This window comes from Entelurus aequoreus, linkage group LG24 (assembly GCF_033978785.1).
Source record: "Entelurus aequoreus isolate RoL-2023_Sb linkage group LG24, RoL_Eaeq_v1.1, whole genome shotgun sequence".
Classification (NCBI taxonomy): Eukaryota; Metazoa; Chordata; class Actinopteri; order Syngnathiformes; family Syngnathidae; genus Entelurus; species Entelurus aequoreus.
The window spans coordinates 4,564,746-4,588,650 of NC_084754.1; the positions used below are offsets into that span (position 1 = coordinate 4,564,746).

A 23,905-nucleotide genomic window follows, 5' to 3' on the forward strand; every position below is an offset into this window, starting at 1 on the left:
ATTAATTAGTTGCTTATTAACATGCAAATTAGTAACATATTGGCTCTTAACTAGTCATTATTAAGTACTTATTAATGCCTTATTTGGCATGGCCTTATTATAACCCTGGCCCTAACCATCTAACCCTAACCCTAACCAAATAACTCTAAATTAAGTCTTTGTTACTTAGAATATGTTCCCCTAGTGTCCAAAAAACTCTAAATTAAGTCTTTGTTGCTTAGAATATGTTCTCCATACTAAAGTGTTACCAAAAAAATATAACTTTGTCTTGAATTTGAAAAAAAAACATTTTATTTTTCACTAAAGAAGGGTTCTGCGAATGCGCATATGAAACTGGTGGGGTTCGGTACCTTCAACAAGGTTAAGAACCATTGAGCTAGTATGACTTTTTCGAGTTGAATATGGGCTCAAAATCAACTCCCACACCTACTGCCGGTTTTTAGAAGACACTTTCTTCAAGCGGTAGTACAAGAACAAGTCTGCATTCTGTTTAAAGACCATGATTTGTATGTAGGACAATGCATGCATTGAAGTAGTCCACTGCATGGCTGGCCAATAAAAGCTTTAAGGATGAATAAAATAATGACATGGCCCCCTTCCTCCCCTGACCTTAACCCCATTGAAAACCTGTGGGACCTGCTTAAACTGGAGATTTTCTGTGAAGGAAATCAGTACATCTCTCTGAACAGTGTCTGGGAGGCCGTGGTCGTTGCTGCACAAAAGGTTGATCGTTAACGTATGAAGTCACTGACAGACTCCATTAATAGAAAGCAGGGTTTCCCACACATTCATTTATTTGTGGCGGCCCGCCACGAAAGAATTATGTCCGCCACAAATTAAAAAAATAAAAATAAAATAAAATAAATAAATTATTATTATTATTATTATTTTTGTCCTGTCCAGCTTCTCAGGCAAATCATATAGTTGATATAGATGCCCATATAGGCTGTTCAGATTTACTTTACAAAAGAGAAGTGTAGGATACTTGACTTTATTAAATGTATTTATATTAGAAACACAACATGTGTATATAACAAAGTGTGCAAAGTCTGCAGGCAGTAGGAAACACATGATTAAGTGTAGGGAGTAAAACTGATGGCAGTCTAAAGTTCAAGATTTTTGGAGCTCTTTGTTCAGTGGATCAGATGTTTGATGAAGCTCTGTGTCTATCTACCACCACTACTGTTTTCGGTTTATTTGTTACTGACTGTAGCAGGACACCTCTGCCTCTGTTTCACTTTATGTTGCTGGTAAATAATATGGTTGTAGTAGTAGGCCAAAGTTAAATTATTTAGTATGCACTAATTAAAGGGGCAGAGCTTTAAGAGACATTTTAGCTTTTATATTTTATAAGATATATTTTTTGTAAGAACCACAATTAATAAATATATTTCAGTGAATAACTTATTGTTCAAATCTGTATATAAATATGTACATAAAGTGTTGTAATTAAAATGGATAGGTGGACGTTTAAAACAAAACTGTTATTATTAATTAGTAAGTATACATTTTTTGAGCCTTTTTAGAGAAAATCAAATCATTGTAGTAAATTATGCAAATTACTCGATGATGTCACAGTGACTACGCCCATAGCCACGCCCCCACCGCCACAGGTATCTTGGCAGTTTATGGGAAACACTGGAAAGCTTGTAACAGTTATTGAAAAGAACGGGTGGCACAATTTGTCCCTGATTATTTATTTTGACATGTCAGAAATGTTTAGTTGTAAATGTTGAGTTGTTCTATTATTCTCACTCTAACAGATGAAAATAAACTAGTGAAATGGAAAAATGTTCGTTTTTTTCATTTAGCTGCAGAATTCTGCACACTAATAGTTGCCTAGTAATTGTGCACGTATAAACAGTACAGGCCAAAAGTTTGGACACACCTTCTCATTAAATGCGTTTTCTCTATTTTCACGACTATTTACATTGTAGATTGTCACTGAAGGCATCAGAACTATGAATGAACACATGTGGAGTTATGTACTTAACAAAAAAAGGTGAAATAACTTAAATATATTATATTCTAGTTTCTTCAAAATAGCCACCCTTTACTCGGATTACTGCTTTGCACACTCTTGGCATTCTCTCGATGAGTTTCAAGCACACCTGTGAAGTCAAAACCATTTCAGGTGACTACCTCTTGAGAGAGAATGCCAAGAGTGTGCGAAAAAGTAATCAGAGCAAAGGGTGGCTATTTTGAAGAAACTCAAATATAAAACATGTTTTCAGTTATATCACCTTTTTTTGTTAAGTGCATAACTCCACATGTGTTCATTCATAGTTTGTAAATGTAAATAGTCATGAAAATAAAGAAAACACATTGAATGAGAAGGTGTGTCCAAACTGTTGTTCTGTATATATTCTCTTAAAAAGGCAAAACCTTTACTGTATTATACATCAAGGTTTAGGTTCAATAACATTTTGTATTGACCAACAGCAGTGTAGTTATTCAATAATAAAATGAATAGTAGAATATATAATAGTAGAATATAGTTTTGTTTTTAACAATCATTTCTTGAAAAATAAAAAAAGGTAAGTTACAAGGTATCCTCTTAAAATCTGTACTGACTTTACTGTGTGTTAAACTACAACATATTTTGAACACGGTGGAACAAGGGTTAGTGCTGATCCCTCACAATAAGAAGGTCCTGGGTTCGAACCCACACTCGGGGTCTTTCTGTGTAGAGTTTGCAGGGTTCCCCCATGACTGTGTGGGTTCCCTCCGGGTACTCCGGCTTCCTCCCACCTCCAAAGACATGCACCTGGGGATAGGTTGATTGGCAACACTAAATTGGCCCTAGTGTGTGAATGTTGTCTATCTGTGTTGGCACTGCGAGGAGAGTTCTGTGTTGGCCCAGTTGGGAGAGGCTCCAGCCCCCCACCCCGAGAGGGATGAGCGACAGAAAAATGGATGGATGGATAGAGTGCTTTCAATCCGTTCAGGGTCCTCCAGCTCTAAGGTGATTGTTGCAGGTGCACAGAGACAAAGTTTTTCCCAGCAAGAAAAAGCATCGCGCACAAAAACTACCTTATTTATTTCTCCGCCAGCAGTGAGTTCGTCTCACCTTCTCCCGTGGTTCTCACAGACAACAACAACCTAAAATGAGCATTGCTTGGATCCACGTTTAGTCCCAAAAGTCCATCCCTGTTTGTTACATGTCACTCTATCAACATGTACAACCTCTGGAAAAAAAATTCTGGAATCGCCAGACTGGGAGGATGTTCATTTAGTTTTTAAATCTGTAGATAAAGAAGCAGCTTACAGACATCCAATCATTTTCTACCGTTTGTCCCCCACAGGGTGGCGGGGGGTTGGGGAACCCAGGCAGTCACAGGGAGAACATGCAAACGCCACACAGAAAGATCCCGAGCTCAGGACCTTCGTATTGTGAGGCACACGTACTAACCCCTATTCCACCGAGCTGCCCTAGCTAAAAGACATGACACACAATTATATTAATTTCAAATTGCAACTTCCTGCCTTTAAGAAACACTAAAATACATCAAGAAAAAACATTGTGGTAGTCAAAAACAGTTTCATTTATACATATAGCAGAGTAAAAAAATTATGGAATCACTCCATCCATCCATCCATTTTCTACCGGGGGTCGCTGGAGCCTATCTCATCTACATTCGGGCTCAATTCTGTGAAATATGGAATCAAACAAACAAAAACACAACAACACTTTGTTGCACTACGTCTGGTTTTAAAACGGCTTGCAATCTCTGAGACATGAACTTAACCAGTGACAAACAGTACTCTTCATCAATCTTACTCCAGATTTCTCCAATTGCTGTTGTCAGATCAGCTTTGCAGGTTGGAGTCATGTCATGGACCATTTTCTTCAATTTACACCGCAACATTTTCAGCTGGATTGAGATCTGGACTATTCGCAGGCCATGACATTGATCGCATGTGTCTTTCTTCAAGGAAGGTCTTTACAGTTTCTGCTCTACTGCAAGACGCATTATCATCTTGAAAAATGATGTCATCATCCCCAAGCATCCTTTTAATTGACGAAATAAGAAACATGTCTAAGATATCAATGTAAACTTGCACAGTTATTGAAGATCTCAGGGCATTCAATCGCTCACAACTGGACTGTTTGGTTAATCTTAGAAGACGTTTCGCCTCTCATCAGAGTAAGCTTCATCATTTCATGCTCATAGACGTAGATTGGTCAGATCTAGTCTAGGACTTAGATTGGTCAGATATAGTCTAGCCACTGGTGCCAAAACCCCAAATATTTATACTCCAAAAACCAGGAGGATGTGCCTGGGCAAGGATGGTTTCGCTCTATCATACTGAGAAAAACAACTGTTGAGATGCAAACAAGCAATCCTAACTGTCAATGCCAACGACAGTTGTTGAAGTGTAATTTCCCCTCGTTAGCATTGAAATATTGTGTGGCAGAAGGATCGCTGTGGATCGACTACTACCAGTCCAAAATAGTCTGAATCAAACACGTTAGCATTCCGTTCAGTTGTTGCACAAAGGAGCATCGGTGACCAGAATGTTTGTAATTCCTGTTATTTGTTGGAGGCTAAATTACAGTGTGTTTTAGGAATGGTTGAAAGGCATACGTGCCAACCTTGAAACCTCCAAATTCAAGATTTGGGGGGTCGGGGTGGGGGTGGGGGCGTGGGGGGAGGGGGGGGAGGTCGTGGCCAGGGGGCGGGGTTAAGGGGGAGGAGTATATTCATAGCTAGAATTAATTTAAATTCAAGTATTTCTTATATATATATATATATATATATATATATATATATATATATATATATATATATATATATATATATATATATATATATATATATATATGTATATATATATAAATAAAATAAATACTTGACTTTCAGTGAATTCTAGCTATATATAAATATGTATTTTATTATATATATATACACATATAAATAAAATAAATACTTGAATTTCAGTGTTCATTTATTTACACATATATACACATAACACTCCTCTCTACTCATTGTTGTATTTGAAAGTGCAATGCTTTGCAGCCAGTAGCACAGCCTTTGAAGGAGCATAGGTATGGGCAGTGTAATATTCTGGATTGGAATCAATAACCAGGCGAGGTGATGAAGTTACGTCTTTTTACTTCATACTTCAGAACCGTCGGTTCTGAAGTATGAAGTAAAAAGCGGACGTGACGAGAGGCTGTCCTCACTCAGGTCCGCACGGACCTGGAGGGGGCGTGCCTTAAGTCCGGCTGGAAATCGGGAGAAATTCGGGAGAATGGTTGTCCCGGGAGATTTTCGGGAGAGGCACTGAAATTCGGGAGTCTCCCGGAAAATTCGGGAGGGTTGGCAAGTATGTTGAAAGGACAGTGTTGTATGTGGGAGACAGGTGGTGTCACAGACCACCTCCTCTGTTCAGCAATGGGTTTATTGGAGGTTTTTTCCTTCCTGTCCAGCCACTCAGGAAAATCATATAGTTGATGTAGATGCCCATATCTGCTGTACAGATTTACATTACAAAAGAGAAGTGTGGGATACTTCTCTTGTTGCCTTATTTGTATTTGACTTTATTAAATTGATTTATATTAAAGGCCTACTGAAAGCCACTACTACCGACCACGCAGTCTGATAGTTTATATATCAATGATGAAATCTTAACATTGCAACACATGCCAATACGGCCGGGTTGGATTAGTAAAGTGCAATTTTAAATTTCCCGCGAAATATCCTGCTGAAAACGTCTCGGTATGATGACGTTTGCGCGTGACGTCACGGATTGTAGCCAGCTATTAAGTCGTCTGTTTTCATCGCAAAATTCCACAGTATTCTGGACATCTGTGTTGGTGAATCTTTTGCAATTTGTTTAATGAACAATGAAGACAGCAAAGAAGAAAGCTGTAGGTGGGAAGCGGTGTATTAGCGGCCGGCTGCACCAACACAAACACGTAGCGGCGACGTCGTAGCCGGTGTTTCATTGTTTACATTCCCGAACGATGACAGTCAAGCTTTACCATTGGCCTGTGGAGAACTGGGACAACATAGACTCTTACCAGGAGGACTTTGAGTTGGACACACATTGGCCTGTGGAGAACTGGGACAACAGAGACTCTTACCAGGAGGACTTTGAGTTGGATACGCGCTACCGTGAGTACGCAGCTGCGGCTTCCAAACATTTGATCGCTTGCCCGTACGTGCGTGCCGCTATGTGCATGTCACGTACGTAACTTTGGGGAAATATATGTCCTGTATGAACTTTGCGGAGGTGAGCGGTACTTTGGGCTGTGGGATTGAGTGTGTTGTGCGGGTGTTTGATTTGTATTGGCGGGTTATATGGACGGGAGGGGGGAGGTGTTTGTTATGCGTTAATTTGTGGCATATTAAATATAAGCCTGGTTGTGTTGTGGCTAATAGAGTATATATATGTCTTGTGTTTATTTACTGTTTTAGTCATTCCCAGCTGAATATCAGGTCCCACCCGCCTCTCACAGCATCTTCTCTATCTGAATCGCTTCCACTGCCCTCTAATCCTTCACTCTCACTTTCCTCATCCACACATTTTTCATCCTCGCTCAAATTAATGGGGTAATCGTCGCTTTCTCGGTCCGAATCGCTCTCGCTGCTGGTGGTCATGGTTGTAAACAATGTGCAGATGTGAGGAGCTCCACAACCTGTGACGTCACGCTACTTCCGGTACAGGCAAGGCTTTGTTATCAGCGACCAAAAGTTGCGAACTTTATCGTCGATGTTCTCTACTAAATCCTTTCAGCATAAATATGGCAATATCGCGAAATGATCAAGTATGACACATAGAATGGATCTGCTATCCCCGTTTAAATAAGAAAATCTCATTTCAGTAGGCCTTTAATGTTTGGCGCAGCAGGAGGGGATAGAAAAAAAAAATGAAGACAGAGGGAGACGTTGCAGAGACAAGAGGGGGATAAGACAAAGAGCCAACAACAACAGAACAACATTAGCAAATACGATATGTACAAATATGATAGTAAAAGTGATAGCAAAGAAGCAGTTAGTGAAATAAATATTACTAACGCAGAAATGACAATGAACATTATTACACTACAAATGGACAAATTCCAATAGAAATAGAACTATTGACAATGATGAGTAACAATAATTTACCTCTATTATCAACAATACAGTTGTTTCAAAAGCAAAAATACTTACAGTATATGTAATGATAACTAGAAAAGCAGATAAATGGAGGGAGAGAAGCGAACTGTATTAACCTTGTAAATTGTTATAGTAACAATAAGTTAAGCTTTGTCAGTGTGCCGTGTTTTTCAACCTGGACATAGATGGCTTCCCTTACACCTCTTTTGTACCATCCGTCCTCACTGTCCAGAATCTGCACATTTTTGTTCTCAAAGGAGTGCTGTTTCTCCCTGAGGTGCTGGTACACAGCTGAGTCTTAGCCTGAAAAGTTTGCCCGTCTATGCTGTGCCATACGTCGGCACATGATACAACGAACAAACTCTTCAAAACCTCAATGCTAACGAGAGAAAATTACATTTCAACGACTGTCGTTGGCATTGGCATTAGGATTGCTTGTTTGCATCTCAACAGTTGTTTTTCTAACTACACTAGGGTGAAACCAGGCAAATATGGCCAAATTGTAAAAAACTTTTTTTTTTTTAATCTTAGAATTATGTTTTCATAGAATTTTCCCTAAAAGTGAAGAGTGGAAAAGATAGATAGTAGTAAAGGTAAAAGCTATTCTTAAAGAATCCAAGCTCTTGAGAGAGCTCCTAAGGCAGGGGTGTCCAAACTTTTTCCACTGAGGGCCGCACACGGAAAAATTAAAGCATGAGGGGGCCATTTTGATATTTAAAATTTTCAAACCATAACAAAATATATGGATTTTGTTTGTTTTTTACCTTTAGGGCTCCTGGGGACCATAAAGGGTCTAAGTCATTAAAATGTTAAAAACAAGTCAAATTATTATTTTTTAAAATTTATATAACGCTTACAGTAAATCTGTACAGTATATCAACTTCAGGTTGATATAAAGTTTAAAAAAACAAAAAAGTTTTATGCTTTTTCTGTCAAAGACAACTTCGTTTTTTATAATAAAACTGAAATATGCAGTATTTTCCCCACTGCCCAAAACATTCAGAAAGCAATGTTTGATGTGAAGTAATTAGAGCCTTAAAAACATCAATAATGCAGGACACCATTGATTTTAATTCATTATTATTTTTGAGTTATCACAGTGAAAAGATAAATAAAATCACATTAAATATATTTGGGATCCAAAAGGTGCCCCACTCAGAAAGTGATACATTTTTATTAGTTTTTTTTTTACTTTCAACACTTAAGTTACGAGCTCAACTTCAGATATATCTGTCCATTTTACGTTTGAACTATTATTTTGTTTGTTTTATGCTCTTTTGTCAAATAAAATGTTGATGTTTTTGTATGGCAACCACACAATATATGCAATATTTCCCACATAAAACATTTTAAAGTGAAATATTTGAAATAATTGGAGCCTTGAATAGGTCAATAATTTATTATAACATTGATTTTTTTATTTTTTTTGGCGCAATGGCAAAAAAAGAAAAAAGAAAGACAGACAAAGAAAAAAAAAAGCCTGCATGGTAGCTTTGTGTCAACATTGCAACTTTTTCTAGTTAGATTTCACCTCATTCCACTTTTTTAAATGTTTTTTTAATTTTTGCAATAGCATTTCCAGAATGTGCGGCGGGCCGGTAAACAATTAGCTGCGGGCCGCAAATGGCCCCCGGGCCGCACTTTGGACACCCCTGTCCTAAGGGGAGATTTGTTAAGAGCAGGGGAGAGGACTTTTAAGCGGCTTAGGAGTTCCCTAAGCAGAGGACAAAATGGCGGATGGAAGAGGAAGGAAACGTATTCTCCAAACACTGGATGACAGTGACTTAATGAAACGCTACACTGCAAAAAGTCAGTGTTCAAAAACAAGGAAAAAAAATACAAAAATTAGGGGTATTTTATTTGAACTAAGCAAAATTATCTGCCAATAGAACAAGAAAATTCGGCTTGTCAAGACTTTCCAAAACAAGTAAAATTAGCTAACCTCAATGAACCCAAAATACCTTAAAATAAGTATATTCTCACTAATATCAAGTGCACTTTTCTTGGTAAAAAAAAAAAGAGAGACCTTTTTGCTCAATATGTTGAAAAATATTCTTAAATTAGTAAATGCCAGTGCTATTATCTTGACACAATGATATGCGCTCTTTCATGCTTGAAGTAAGAAATTATTACTTTAAAAAAGTAGTTTTATACTTGTGAGTGTTGATGACACAGCTTTGCAACAGTTGATATTCTAGTTTCAAGCATGTTTTACTCAATATAGGTCATAAAATCTCAGCAACAAGCTGTAATATCTTACTGAGATCATTTAGGACCAAAACATTTAAAGTTAAGTTAAAGTACCAATGATTGTCACACACACACTAGGTGTGGTGAAATTTGTCTTCTGCATTAAAAACAAGTAAAACACTCTAACATACAATCTGCTTAGTAAGAAGAATGATCTTATCAGACAGAAAATAAGCAAATATCACCCTTATTTGGGATATTTAATCTTACTTAGATTTCAGTTTTTGCAGTGTACAGATTGGATCCAGCAGGAATCATGTTTGTAATTGATCACATTTTAGATTTAGATTGATTGGTCCCCTTGGGGAAATTCATTGTCACTGCCGTACATTTGAACAATAGACATTACAGATCACAAAAAATAACAAAAAGACATCCTACATGACCAACACACATTTACAGGCTTGTCAGACAGGTCGGCCGGGCCTGCTGTTAAGGGCGGCTAAAGCTGCAGGGATAAGGCTTTTCCTGAGGCGGGCCCTCAGGAATTTGATAGTTCTGTACCTGCGCTCTGATGGTAGTGGGATGATGGATTGGTGTAGTGGGTGAGTGATATCCTGGACTATTGTTTTTGCCAGTCGAGTGATGGAACCTGTGGTTTAAGTCTGAAATGTTGGGTGTGGGTAGGCCGATGATTTTAGCTGCTATGTTTGTATTGCGTGTGAGTTTGGTCCGGTTGGTTACAGAGATGCTCTTACTTCTCCAATCCAACACCACAATTCATTACCACCTGAAATGAAAGCGAACCAGCACTGCTTCTTATTGGCCGGTCAGCAATCACAGACATTGATGAAAGCGGAGCCTTTTTAGCCTTGTAAATACCAAATTGAGATGAAATGTAGAAAGTTAAAAGTACAACTATTACCAGAATAGCAGTTAATATGAGCATATAAATATAACTATCACTATGTGAATACTGTGCAAGTAGGCCTAAGTTTTCACACATTTTGTAGGAACATTGACGTATAGCTTACTTTCTTCATAAAATTAGATTCTATGATTAAGTTTATCAATTTGAGGGTGCATCCATTTCCCATTATCAACAAAATAATATTTTCATCTAGCTTTTAGGATCAACCAATCACAGCTTTTGAAATGATGACCCATACTTAGCAAGAGGGTCAACCACACCTCCTCACTAAGATAAGAGTTTCTGTCCATTCCTTGCTCTCTGAGAATGTTCCGGAATCACTACGAAGAGTCCTTGCTGGGAATTGTTAGGCTAAGTTCGGAGCTCCCTGAAATTATTCCCAGAATCTTTAGGAATACGAGACCAGATCTAAAAACAGGCAATGGTAGATAACAAGGCTGATCGGGAACGAGAATGCTGGGGCGTGACATGAAGTACAACGGACTGGCACAAGACAGGAGGGCTACGGGGGAATGTAAGGGGCTTGTGATGAGCCAAGATAGGTAGCACATGAAAGAAAGAAAATGATTAGGAACACCTGGGAATAGACGGCAGAGGGTCGTTCCAGAGAAGGGCGGATCCACCCAAGCCTGAAAGATTGCAGACATGACAAAATGCTGACTTTCATACTGAGAAGAAAAAACACATTTTTGATCGTGGCTGCACAGGTAGAAAACGTATGAAAAAAAATATATAGAACAAGGAAGATACACCACACACACTTGGATTATTAATTATTTTTAATGATATATATGATTTATTTGCTTTAATCTATACATTCTCAAATATCAGTTATCAATCTAATCCTTATTCTAAATAACATTTTTTTTTAGTCAACCAAATTTCTCCGACTATCAGATTTTATATCCCAATCGAATGAAAATTGAAATATTTTTTTATAACTGACCAACTAATCAGTTAGCAAATTACAAACCTAATAAAAACCCCATTTGAACGTAACATCTGTACTGTATACCATTCCAACAACACCTTTATAAATTGCATATACTAACATTTAACACGACAAGGGATGGGTACCTTTTACATTAGAAAAGATAAACGGTACAAATTCCTGGTACCTGGGAATCAATACTGGTACTCAAAAGGTACATATTTTAAAACAATTTTAATTGTTTAATAATATTGTAATGTTCAAATTTTAACTATAGTTATGTTGTTTTCTTACCCTTTGCATCTCATTAGTCTGCATTAATTTCAGTTTGTCCCAGGTCTGTTGCCGTACTCCGGAAGTAGTCTTCGCTATTAAATGGAAGGTGCCAGTCTTGTCTTTTGTTGAGTCCTACAAAGTGTTCATTCAGTGATTATTGTACTTATCACCCGCCAGTTGTTTGATTGTAAAGACAAAGCTCATGTAGACTGGTTGGGCAAACTCCCATTCACCATCAAGGATCCTACTTTGTTTATTTCACTAATTTTATTCATGAATGCTGGTACCATATTTGTATATAATGTATCTGCTGATGTAGTGCTGTTGTTGTCGTTCTTTGTTTTGTTCCTACAATTCCCCTGTCGTCTTTTTCCCCTCTGTCTATCCCCTCTTGATCCGGTTCAATTGCGCCAAAGACTTAAAGTCCAAACATTTTATGAAGTTAAACACAAACAATGCAACAGGAGAAGTATGCCACACTTCTCTTTTAAAAAGTAAATATGTACAGCAGATAAAGGCATCTGGATTAACAATATTATTTGCTGGACATGACAAGTTAAAAAACAAAAACTTAGACGTACCAATTTGCTGAACGAGGATCACGATTTAATTTATTTTACTATTTATTCTATAGTGGTTCTCAAACGGTTTTCACCAAGTACCACCTCAGAAAGAACTTGGCTTTCCAAGTACCACTATAATGACCAACATTAAAACACAGCAGCACAGTAAGCCTACATATTCATCAGAAATAAGGCAGACGTTTTATTTAACAAGTACATTTAATATTTTTGGCCGCTGTAACTTTACGCACAGTTTGAATATCGGAAAATAAAACACTACTTTAATCAAGTGATTCTTTGGCGTACCACTGGATGGAGCCCGCGTACCACTAGTGGAACACATCCAACAGTTTCAGAATCACCGTTCTATACTATTTATAATGTATTCCTATGATTCTATTCTATGTATAACCTATACTTAATTGATATCCCATTCAATGTAAATCATTATGTACATACTGTTGTTCTTCCTTGCACCTGGCTCGCTGACAACAAGCTATCCATACACTTGGGTATAACAGAATCCATCCTGTTTGGGTCCCACATCAACTTTAAGAAAGTCAATGACTTCACCATAAAAGTGGGTGACATTGTTATCACCAGGAAAGATGAGGTCACCTACCTAGGTTCCATTCTAGAGGCTAACCTTTCCTGTGATAAAATGGCAACCAAGGTAATCAGAAAGGTTAACCAACGAATGAGATTTCTCTACAGAATCTCCTCTCTGGTCAACAAAAGCACCTTGAGGATTCTGGCGGGAACTCTCGTTCAACCCTTTTTCGATTACGCATGCACCTCCTGGTACCCTAGCACCTCCAAAACCCTCAAATCTAAACTCCAAACATCTCAGAACAAGCTAGTCAGGTTACTTCTAGACCTCCACCCCAGATCCCACCTCACTCCTACCCACTTCTCTAAAGTGGGCTGGCTCAAGGTGGAGGACAGAGTAAAACTACTTGCACTGAGCCTAGTCTATAAAATCCACTACACCTCCCTGATACCGAAGTACATGTCAAACTACTTCCTTAACGTAAATGACCGCCATAACCACAACACCAGGGGGAGCTCCACTAACCACGTTAAACCCAGATTCCGAACTAACAAAGGTCTTAACTCATTCTCTTTCTATGCCACATCAATGTGGAATGCGCTCCCAACAGGTATAAAAGAAAGGGCATCTCTATCCTCCTTCAAAACCGCAATAAAAGTTCACCTCCAGGCAGCTTCAACCCTAAACTAACACCTTCCCCGGATTGCTAATAATCAAATGTAAACAATCAATTGCGGATACTTTTTCTTATGCCTTCTGATCTCTCTCTCTCTCTCTCTCTCTCTCTCTATGTCCACTACTTGCTGTCCATATCCTAACCCCCCCCGCACCCCTGATTGTAAATAATGTAAATAATTCAATGTGATTATCTTGTGTGATGACTGTATTATGATGATAGTATATATGATAGTATATCTGTATCATGAATCAATTTAAGTGGACCCAGACTCAAACAAGTTGAAAAACTTATTTGGGTGTTACCATTTAGTGGTCAATTGTACGGAATATGTACTTCACTGTGCAACCTACTAATAAAAGTCTCAATCAATCAATCAAAAATTCTGGTACTCAATGGGATACATTTGTGACCTCGGGCACTACATTCTGTCTCATATCATGGTGTCTCAATACGACAAAGTTCCCTAAAACCTTAAATCCTTAAGTCATATGTCAACAAAAACAGACCTGTTTTTGTAGAAACTCCTTTTGGGTCATGTAGAGCAGTGTTTTTCAACCACTGTCCCGCGGCCATGAGATACAGTCTGGTGTGCCGTGGGAGATTGTCTAATTTCACCTATTTGGGTTCAAAATATATTGTTTCGCAAACCAGTAATTATAGTCTGCAAATTATGTGTTGTTGTTGAGTGTCTGTGCTGTCTAGAGCTCGGCAGAGTAACCGTGTAATACTCTTCCATATCAGTAGGTGGCAGCCGGTAGCTAATTGCTTTGTGCAGGTAAAAAGGTATCTAATGCTTAAATCAAAAATAAACAAAAGATGAGTGCCCCTAAGAAAAGGCATTGAACCTTAGGGAAGGCAATGCAGAACAAAACAAAAACTGAGCTGGCTACAAAGTAAACAAAAACAGAATGCTGGACGACAGCAAAGACTTACTGTGGAGCAAAGATGGCGTCCACAATGTACATCCGAACATGACATGACAATCAATGTCGCCACGAAGAAGGATAAAAACAACTAAAATATTCTTGATTGCTAAAACAAAGTAGATGCGGGAAATATCGCTCAAATGAATACATGAAACTGCTACAGGAAAATACCAAAAAAGAGAAAAGGCCACCAAAAAAGGAGCGCAAGACATGAAGTAAAACACTACACACAGGAAAACAGCAAACAAATCAAAATAAGTCGTGACAGTAAACCTACTTTGAGACAAGAGCTATATTGATGCATGCTTGGTTATGGTTTAAAGTCATATGCAACAATTGCGACAACGACTTTTTACTGTCAACTGAGTTTCGTTTTTTAATGATTTCCACTGGTGGTGTGCTTCTGGATTTTTTCCACGCAAAAAATGTGCCTTGGCTCAAAACAGGTTGAAAAACACTGACGTAGAGAAAAGCGGTCAACTTTGTACCGTAACTTGACATCATCGTAAGCGGGCATTTTTGAGTCATAAGAACATGATTGACATGATGAGTTGGTCGACATAAATGGGGTCCACGGTATTGATGATTCTTACTTGAAAAAAATTCTTTAAAAAAAAAAAAAACGTGCAATTCTGACTTCAATAGATCGATACAAAAATATGTCAGTTTCTTAAGTTCAAGTAGAGTCCGTAGGCCTTAGTAGCAGGAACTATAGTGTCCTCATGGAACTAGCCAGATGTAACATGTCGTAATCTCAAGCAGGCTGTGTGCGTTTTGCAGGCTGACTGACTGTGTGCAGTAGATTCTGTGTTATGAGCTGAGGTGACGAGGGAGTGCAGATGAGAGGAGAGAACACTGAGTTATAGAAAGACATAACACAGAGCAAAGAAAGGAAGATAATGAACACTGACAGCTTATTTCCAGCAGTGAGCACACTCTGACTGTGGTTGTCAAAAAAATAAAAAATAATAAAAAAAACTTGCAGGGCTTCATGTTTGATTTTAATAATACAAAGGTTCTCATGGCAGACTTGTACCAAATCTCCTTCGGAATGACTTCCTGCAACAACCCAAACCTAGACCAGGAAACAGTCAATGTGAGTCTGGCGTTGCGATTTGAATTCATCCTGAATTATGATCCTCCCTAAACTTTAGAGCGCAGAGGGATTTTGACAACCACAGAGGGCGAATTACCAACAGGTGGAAAGGCATACGCGGAGAAACGCATGGAGGTCTGTGCAACCCTCAGGTCTGGAAAACAAACCAATCGGCGTCTTTCCGCTGTGCTTCGAGGACCCCTCAAAAGCTAACATCATTGGCACTTAGTTCATAGTTCTGCACCTAAAAAAATCTCTACAGGTCAAGTTTCACCCAAAATAGTAGTTTTTAGGCTTGTTTTCTAGCAAGTGTCTGCACATTTTGGAACGCCCACTTTTAGCTCCAAAATGTAGGCGGGCCATATCTCCTGCATGTTTGAAGGAATGTGCAGTGTCTCCGTGCAGTGTCTCTCCCCATACAGTGCACACAAAATCCTCATTTAAATAAGGCGGTCTTTACAATTGTACACGCTGTTTTATAGATTGCTCACGCTGTTTAGCGCGTGGTATTTGGATCCTAGTAAATCAGGCCCATACTGTAGCAAAAAAAACATTCTAAGAAGAAGGCAATGTTACTACTGTATTAGCACAGAAAAATAGTGCTGGAGCATGGACAGGACAAAAAAACCAACAATAATATATATATATTTTTTTGTGGCGGCCTTAATTCTTTCGTGGCGGGCCACGAAAGAATGTCCTGTCCAGCTTCTCAGGCAAATCATATAGTTGATGTAGATGCCCATATAGGCTGTTCAGATTTACTCTACAAAAGAGAAGTGTAGGATCGAGATTTTTGGAGCTCTTTGTTCAGTGGATCAGATGTTTGATGAAGCTTTGTGTCTATCTACCACCACTACTGTTTTCTGTTTATTTGTTACTGACTGTGGCAGGACACCTCTGCCTCTGTTTCACTTTATGTTGCTGGTAAATAATATGGTTGGAGTAGTAGGCTAAAGTTAAATTATTTAGTATGCACTAATTAAAGGGGCAGAGCTTTAAGAGACATTTTAGCTTTTATATTTTTATAAGATATATTTTTTGTAAGAACCACAATTAATAAATACATTTCAGTGAATAACTTATTGTTCAAATCTGGATATAAATATGTATATAAAGTGTTGTAATTATATTGTAAAATGGATGGATGGATGGATGGACGTTTAAAACCATTAATTAGTAAGTATACATTTTTTTAGCCTTTTTAGAGAAAATCATATCATTGTAGTAAATTATGCAAATTATTCGATGATGTCATGTTGACCACGCCCATATCCACGCCCCCACCGCCACAGGTATCTTGGCAGTTTATGGGAAACACTGTATGATATATATATATATATATATATATATATATATATATATATATATATATATATATATATATATATATATATATATATATATATATATATACAAGGTTTCTGTGGTTTATCCGTTATACAGTGCTCAATACCGGGGTAGAGCGGAATATGTTAGGTCAGAAAAAATCACAGAGGTTATTTCATCCCTACAAGCCTGTTTTGCAGGTTTCTCTGCTCTTCAGGGGATTTTATGACTAAAATAGAATAAAATGAATAAAATCCCCTGAAGAGCAGAGAAACCTGCGAAACAGGCTTGTAGGGATGAAATAGCCTCTGTGATTATTCCTGACCTAACATATACATTCCTGCTCTACCCCGGTATTGAGCACTGTATAACGGATAAACTACAGAAACCTTGACTAATTTTATATACATATATATAGGCTCCAGCACCCCCCGCGACCCTAAAAGGGACAAGCGGTAGAAAATGGATATATATATATATGCCTGCCTAGTGAGTGTCTATGGAAGAGCATTATTTTGAGCATATTTTTTGCTCATAATGTTAACCATATCAGATTTTAAATAATTATAGACCAGGGCGACAAAAAAAGTAATCAAAATAATAGTTGTACATGGTTTTATCCACACTGTCTGTGAGGGGAAATGGGCACCAGTTCTGTAGATGAAAAAGCACTAGCGAGCAGTAGAGATAATAGAGTGGTATTTGGTCCAGAACATCCATCCATCCATCCATCCATTTTTCTACCGCTTGTCCCTTTTGGAGTCGCGGGGGGTTCTGGAGCCTATCTCAGCTGCATTCGGGCGGTAGGCGGGGCATATTTTGCTTTGTTCATTATTGACGTGTTTCTTGCTACTTTATGTTGTATATTTTTATGTATTCCATATTTGTATATATATTATTTCATATCATAATATTTATCGGAGTATCGACCCAATACTGATAGTGCCATTGGTTTGATTTGATCGATATTTAGATGGCTCTGCCCAGCCCTAATATTTGTAGGTCTTGACACGACTGGACTATGTTCTATACACAGATTGTGTATCTGGCAATCCACTTGTATGTGGAGATGGACACAAACTAGCCAGAGAGAGTTGAAGAAAATTTCCAAAATTGCATCCCCAGTGTCACAGTTGTGGAGAAAGGCAGAGGAAATGAAGAGCGTGTCAGCAGAAAAGGAAAACATCCAGCTGAGAGGTGCATGATGAGAGGAGAGGAGGAGGAGGAAGAGTGAAGAGTGTGGTATCCAGCAGGTGTTTCTTGCATGGATGCTCAATCTGCTTGGCTGACAGAGAGACAGAGTACTGCACTATGCATGAACACACTGATACACTTTTTTTTTTTAAAGTAGACTTAACAAAAGGAAACAAAATAGTAAAAACTCCTTTGTTTGACATATTTATAGTATTCATTTGTTTAAGATATACAGGATGCCCCATAAGTTTCCCTACATTTATGTTTATAACATTGTATTTTTTATACATTTCAGATACCGTAGAGCAGGGGTGTCAAACTCATTTTAGCTCAGGGGCCGCATGGAAGAAAATCTAATCCCACGTGGGCCGGACGGGTAAAATCATGGCATAATAACTTTAAAAAAACAACTTCAGATTGTTTTCTCTGTTTTTCTTCGGCCCAAAATAGAACAAGCACATTCTGAAAATGTACATATCACAAATAATCCTCTTGACAAATCACTTTAATTTAGTCGTATACAAAATAATTGACCAAATGCCATATGTCTTATGAACAACTAACAACATGTTAGCTCTATACCAGGGATGTCCAAAGTGCGGCCCGGGGGCCATTTGCGGCCCACAGGTAATTTTTTAATGGCTCCACGGCCCATTTTAAAATACAATTAAAAAAATTAAAAACATAAAAAGTGGTATGAAACACCAAACAGGTGAAATGTAACTAGAAAATGTTGCAATGTTTACTCTAATAACACAAAGCTGCCATGAAGGCTATTTCTTTCTTTAAAAAATGATAATGAATCAAAATCAATGTTATTATGAATTATTGACCTATCCAAGGCTCCAATTACATCACATTAAATATTGCACTTTAAAATATTTTTTGGGGAAAATGTTGCATATTTTGTGTTTGCTACATAAAAAATTTAGCTTTTTTTTTAAATTTTTTTTTTTAAAGAAGGGCCTTAAACGAACAAACAAAAAACATAAACAACAATACCACGTATAATTGACGGACAGATCTGAAGCTGATCTCGAGATTATTGTGTTAAAAGTAAACAGTAAAAAAAATGTATAATTTATTTTTTAACACTTTAATCAGTAGGACCCTTTTGGTTCCCCAATAGTTTTTGTGTGATTTGTTTTTAAGTGTCATTGCTCAAAAAATAATAATGAATTAAAATCAATGGTGTTATGAGTTATTGACCTTTTTAAGGCTCCAATTATTATATAATCTGAAATATTCCTCTTAAAATTTGTATTGGGTAAAAATATTGCATATTTTGTGTTTTTTCCATAAAAAAACAGGGTTTTCTTTGACAAAAAGAGCATACGACTTAAATCTTTAAAAACGGTATATTGACAGATAGACCTAATGTTGATCTAGAGATAATAATACTGAATAATGACACATTTTAAATATTTTTTGGACCAAAACCTTTTGGGGTCCCCGGGATCAAGCCTGAGTGGAGGCCTTAATGTATATTTTTTATACATATATTGTAGTGGTTTTTAAAATAAAAAAATATCAAAATGGCCCCTCGCTTGCTTTGATTTTTCAGTGTGCGGCCCTCAGTGGAAAAAGTTTGGACACCCCTGCTCTATACGAACATATGTTCATAAGATATATGTAAACCTATTAAACCAGCAACCATGTGACAACTCCTGGTTACAGGATCACTTTCATTCATACAACCGTGTTTATATGCATAAACAATCGTTGACCTGTGTGATACATTTTTGTTTAAGTGTAATAAGGTAGAAAAAAACAACTCACTGTGTAGTCGACTTTGCACGGTCTCTTTGACGAAAAACTACGACACTCCACTTCTGAGGTTCTGCACATTTATTTTTTCTATGAATGAAAAAGTGGCAAGGAGGACACAGTCAGTTCACGCACACATGTCAACAGCAGCAGTTCCACTCTATGCTTCACATTCTCATATATATATATATATATATATATATATATATATATATATATATATATATATATATATATATATATATATATATATATATATATATATATATATATATATATATATACATACATATATATACACAGCATATATATATATATATATATATATTTTTACACACAGTACAATATTATGAAGGGGAAGTATGTATACAAAACATTAACATTTGGCTTATATTGCACACCCTAATTACAAAAATCTACATTTTAGAATTTTCTTTACCATAATGACATTTAAACTCAAAAATAAAATACATTCCTTATAGGGTTGTACGATATCCCGGTATCAGTATAGTACCGCGGTACTAATGAATCATTTTCGGTACTATACAGTTTCTGAAACGTACCGGTCCCGCACCCCCCCCGTGCCCGCGTCGAAGTTACGTCGTGACATTGCTGGTTGTACGAGCAGAGGAGCATGTTCGGCAGCGCACAATCAAGGGGTACTTACAAGCGGACACAGTGTGTAGACAGAAAAGGGAAAACGGACGCATTTTGGCTTAAAAACTAACAATAAAGGTGAAGTTATAACACTGAAACGCCCTCAGGAAGAGGTGCTTTAAGACATGACTAGCTAGCCAGCGGCTAACGACCATCCGCCGTCTGCAGTGTTTTAGCTACTTCTAAATCACTAATCCTTGTCTCCATGGCGACAAATAAAGTACGTTTCTTACAAGTATCATCCCTGCAGGACGAGGAATAGCTCAACACCGTAGCTCACCGGCGTCAAAATATAAACAAACGCCATTAGTGGATCTACACCTGACATCCACTGTATTGATATCAAGTACACGCACGTATCTAGTCGACACTACTATGATTACGTCGATATTTTTTTGGCATCACAACATCTTCTTTCGTTTTTTAAACATTTATATTATGTTTATAAACTCAGGAAATATGTCCCTGGACACATGAGGACTTTGAATATGACCAATGTATGATCCTGTAACTACTTGGTATCGGATTGATACCCAAATTTGTGGTACCGTATCATCCAAAACTAATGTAAAGTATCAAACAACAGAAGAATAACTGATTATTAGTGTAGATAGAACATGTTAAAAGAGAAAGTAAGCAGATATTAACAGTAAATGAACAAGTAGATTCATAATTCATTTTCTACCACTTGTCCTTAAAGGCCTACTGAAACCCACTACTACCGACCACGCAGTCTGATAGTTTATATATCAATGATGAAATCTTAACATTGCAACACATGCCAATACAGCCGGGTTAACTTATAAAGTGACATTTAAAACTTCCCAGGAAATATCCGGCTGAAACGTCGCGGTATGATGACGTATACGTGTGACGAAGTTAGTATAACGGAAGTTATGGTACCCCATAGAATCCTATACAAAAAGCTCTGTTTTCATTTCATAATTCCACAGTATTCTGGACATCTTTTGCAATTTGTTTAATGAACAATGAAGGCTGCAAAGAAGACAGTTGTAGGTGGGATCGGTGTATTAGCAGCGGACTACAGCAACACAACCAGGAGGACTTTGTTGGAGCGCTAGCCGCGCTAGCCGCGCTAGCCGCGCTAGCCGCCGACATTTTTTTACAGCTTGTCCTTTATAATGTTGACAAAATAATAGAACGATAAATGACAATATGTTACTGCATATGTCAGCAGACTAATTAGGAGTCTTTGTTTACTTACTACTAAAAGACAAGTTGTCTAGTATGTTCACTATTTTATTTAAGGACTTAAAGGCCTACTGAAAAGAAAATTTCTTATTTAAACGGGGATAGCAGGTCCATTCTATGTGTCATACTTGATCATTTCGCGATATTGCCATATTTTTGCTGAAAGGATTTAGTAGAGAACATCGACGATAAAGTTTTGGTCGCTGATAAAAAAGCCTTGCCTGTACCGGAAGTAGCGTGACGTCACAGGTTGAAGGGCTCCTCACATTTGCACATTGTTTACACCAGCAGCGAGAGCGATTCGGACAGAGAAAGCGACGATTACCCCATTAATTTGAGCCAGGATGAAAGATTTGTGGATGAGGAACGTGAGAGTGAAGGATTAGAGTGCAGTGCAGTACACATCTTTTTTCGCTCTGACCGTAACTCTCTCCTTTTTCTATTGTGGATTACGGATTTGTATTTTAAACCACCTCGGATACTATATCCTCTTGAAAATGAGAGTCGAGAACGCGAAATGGACATTCACAGTGACTTTTATCTCCACGAAAATACATCGGCGAAGCACTTTAGCTACGGAGCTAACGTGATAGCATCGTGCTTAACTGCATATATAAACAGAAGAAATAAGCCCCTGACTGGAAGGATAGACAGAAGATCAACATTCCTACCAAAACCTGGATCTGTAACCACACGGTTAATGCTTTCCAGCCTGGCGAAGCCTAGCAATGCTGTTGCTAACGACGCCATTGAAGCTAACTTAGCTACGGGACCTCGACAGAGCTATGCTAAAAACATTAGCTCTCCACCTACGCCAGCTCTCATCTGTTCATCACGACCCGTGCTCAAATGCGTTCCAAAGATCGACGGCGCGACGAAGGACTTCACCACGGCGGCCCGCAGACGGAGGAAGTCAAGGTGAGGACAGCGGCGCGGTGGCGGGCGTTGTAGCATTCGACGACACCCCGGCCGCCATCAGAGTCGGCAAGAAACATATATTTCCCCAAAGTTACGTACGTGACATGCACATAGCGACACGCACGTACGGGCAAGCTATCAAATGTTTGGAAGCCAAAGCTGTACTCACGGTAGCGCGTCTGCTATCCAACTCAAAGTCCTCCTGGTTGTGTTGCTGCAGCCAGCCGCTAATACACCGATCCCACCTACAGCTTTCTTCTTTGCAGTCTCCATTGTTAATTGAACAAATTGCAAAAGATTCACCAACACAGATGTCCAGAATACTGTGGAATTTTGCGATGAAAACAGAGCTGTTTGTATTGGGATACAATGGTGTCCCAATACTTCCGCTTCAACCCTTGACGTCACGCGCAAACGTCATCATACATAGACGTTTTCAGCCGGAAGTTTCCCGGGAAATTTAAAATTGCACTTTATAAGTTAACCCGGCCGTATTGGCATGTGTTGCGATGTTAAGATTTCATCATTGATATATAAACTATCAGACTGCGTGGTCGGTAGTAGTGGCTTTCAGTAGGCCTTTAGGTGCAATAAAGAACATGTTTAATGTACCCTAAGATTTTTTGTTAAAATAAAGCCAATAATGCCATTTTTTTGTGGTCCCTTTTATTTAGAAAATTACCGAAAAGTACCGAAATAATTTTAGTAAATTAATATTGGTATCGTTACAACACTAATACTTATAAGAAAAGCTTTGCAGAGCATTTTACCTAAAACAAAAAAAAGGGGCAATATATTTTTAAAGGCTTTATAAAGTGCACCATGACAAAGTAAAAGCAATACAAATAATGCAGTCCCTCATCAAAGATGATATTTATATGACGCATAATTATTTTGATTGTGAATGAATGAACAAGTGTCAAGGAGGACAAGGTCAATTCACGCACACATCAGCAGCACTTCCACTCTCTGCTTCCGGAGCAAACCACATCACCAAGAGGGAGAACATAGACTCATAAAAAGTGGGACAATGGCTAATTTACCCCCAACCAAACTTAACAAAAGAGCTTTCATACATTCTAAGAAAAGGTCTAAATAAGTTCGCTTAATAAAGGAGCAGCAAGACTGCGGCACTTCTTACCTGCAGTCATCTTTTGCTAACAAAGAAGTGCGTCCCCCACGGTGCGTCGATAACAAAAGTCCCCCTTGCAACAACTGGACGGAACCCAAGAAATATGTACATACATATATTTTTTAACAACATCTTATTTTATATACAAAATAATTTAATAATAAATAATATGTACATACATATTTTTAAGAGCATCTTACTTCGTATACACAATAGTGTAATAATAAATAATATGTACATACATATTTTTTAAAGAGCATCTTACTTTTTTATACACAATAATTTAATAATAAATAATATGTACATACATATTTTTAAAGAGCATCTTACTTGGTGTACAAAATCATTTAATAATAAATAATATGTACGTACTAGGGCTGCAACAACTAACCGATTAAATCGATTAAAATCGATTATCAAAATAGTTGGCGATTAATTTAGTCATTGATTC

The 23,905-nt window shown here is 37.8% G+C and overlaps 1 long non-coding RNA gene across 1 annotated transcript in view; it reads right to left on the reverse strand.

Moving 5' to 3' along the window:
• LOC133642008 (uncharacterized) overlaps positions 1–23,522 on the reverse strand; it is a 37,838-nt gene extending 14,316 nt beyond the window's left edge. Inside the window, exons 1-2 of the long non-coding RNA XR_009824372.1 lie at positions 23,464–23,522; positions 19,548–19,625 (exon numbers count right to left, since the gene is read on the reverse strand). This is a non-coding gene — a long non-coding RNA (uncharacterized LOC133642008). The remainder of the gene's footprint in view (positions 1–19,547; positions 19,626–23,463) is intronic.
• Positions 23,523–23,905: the final 383 nt, after the last annotated feature.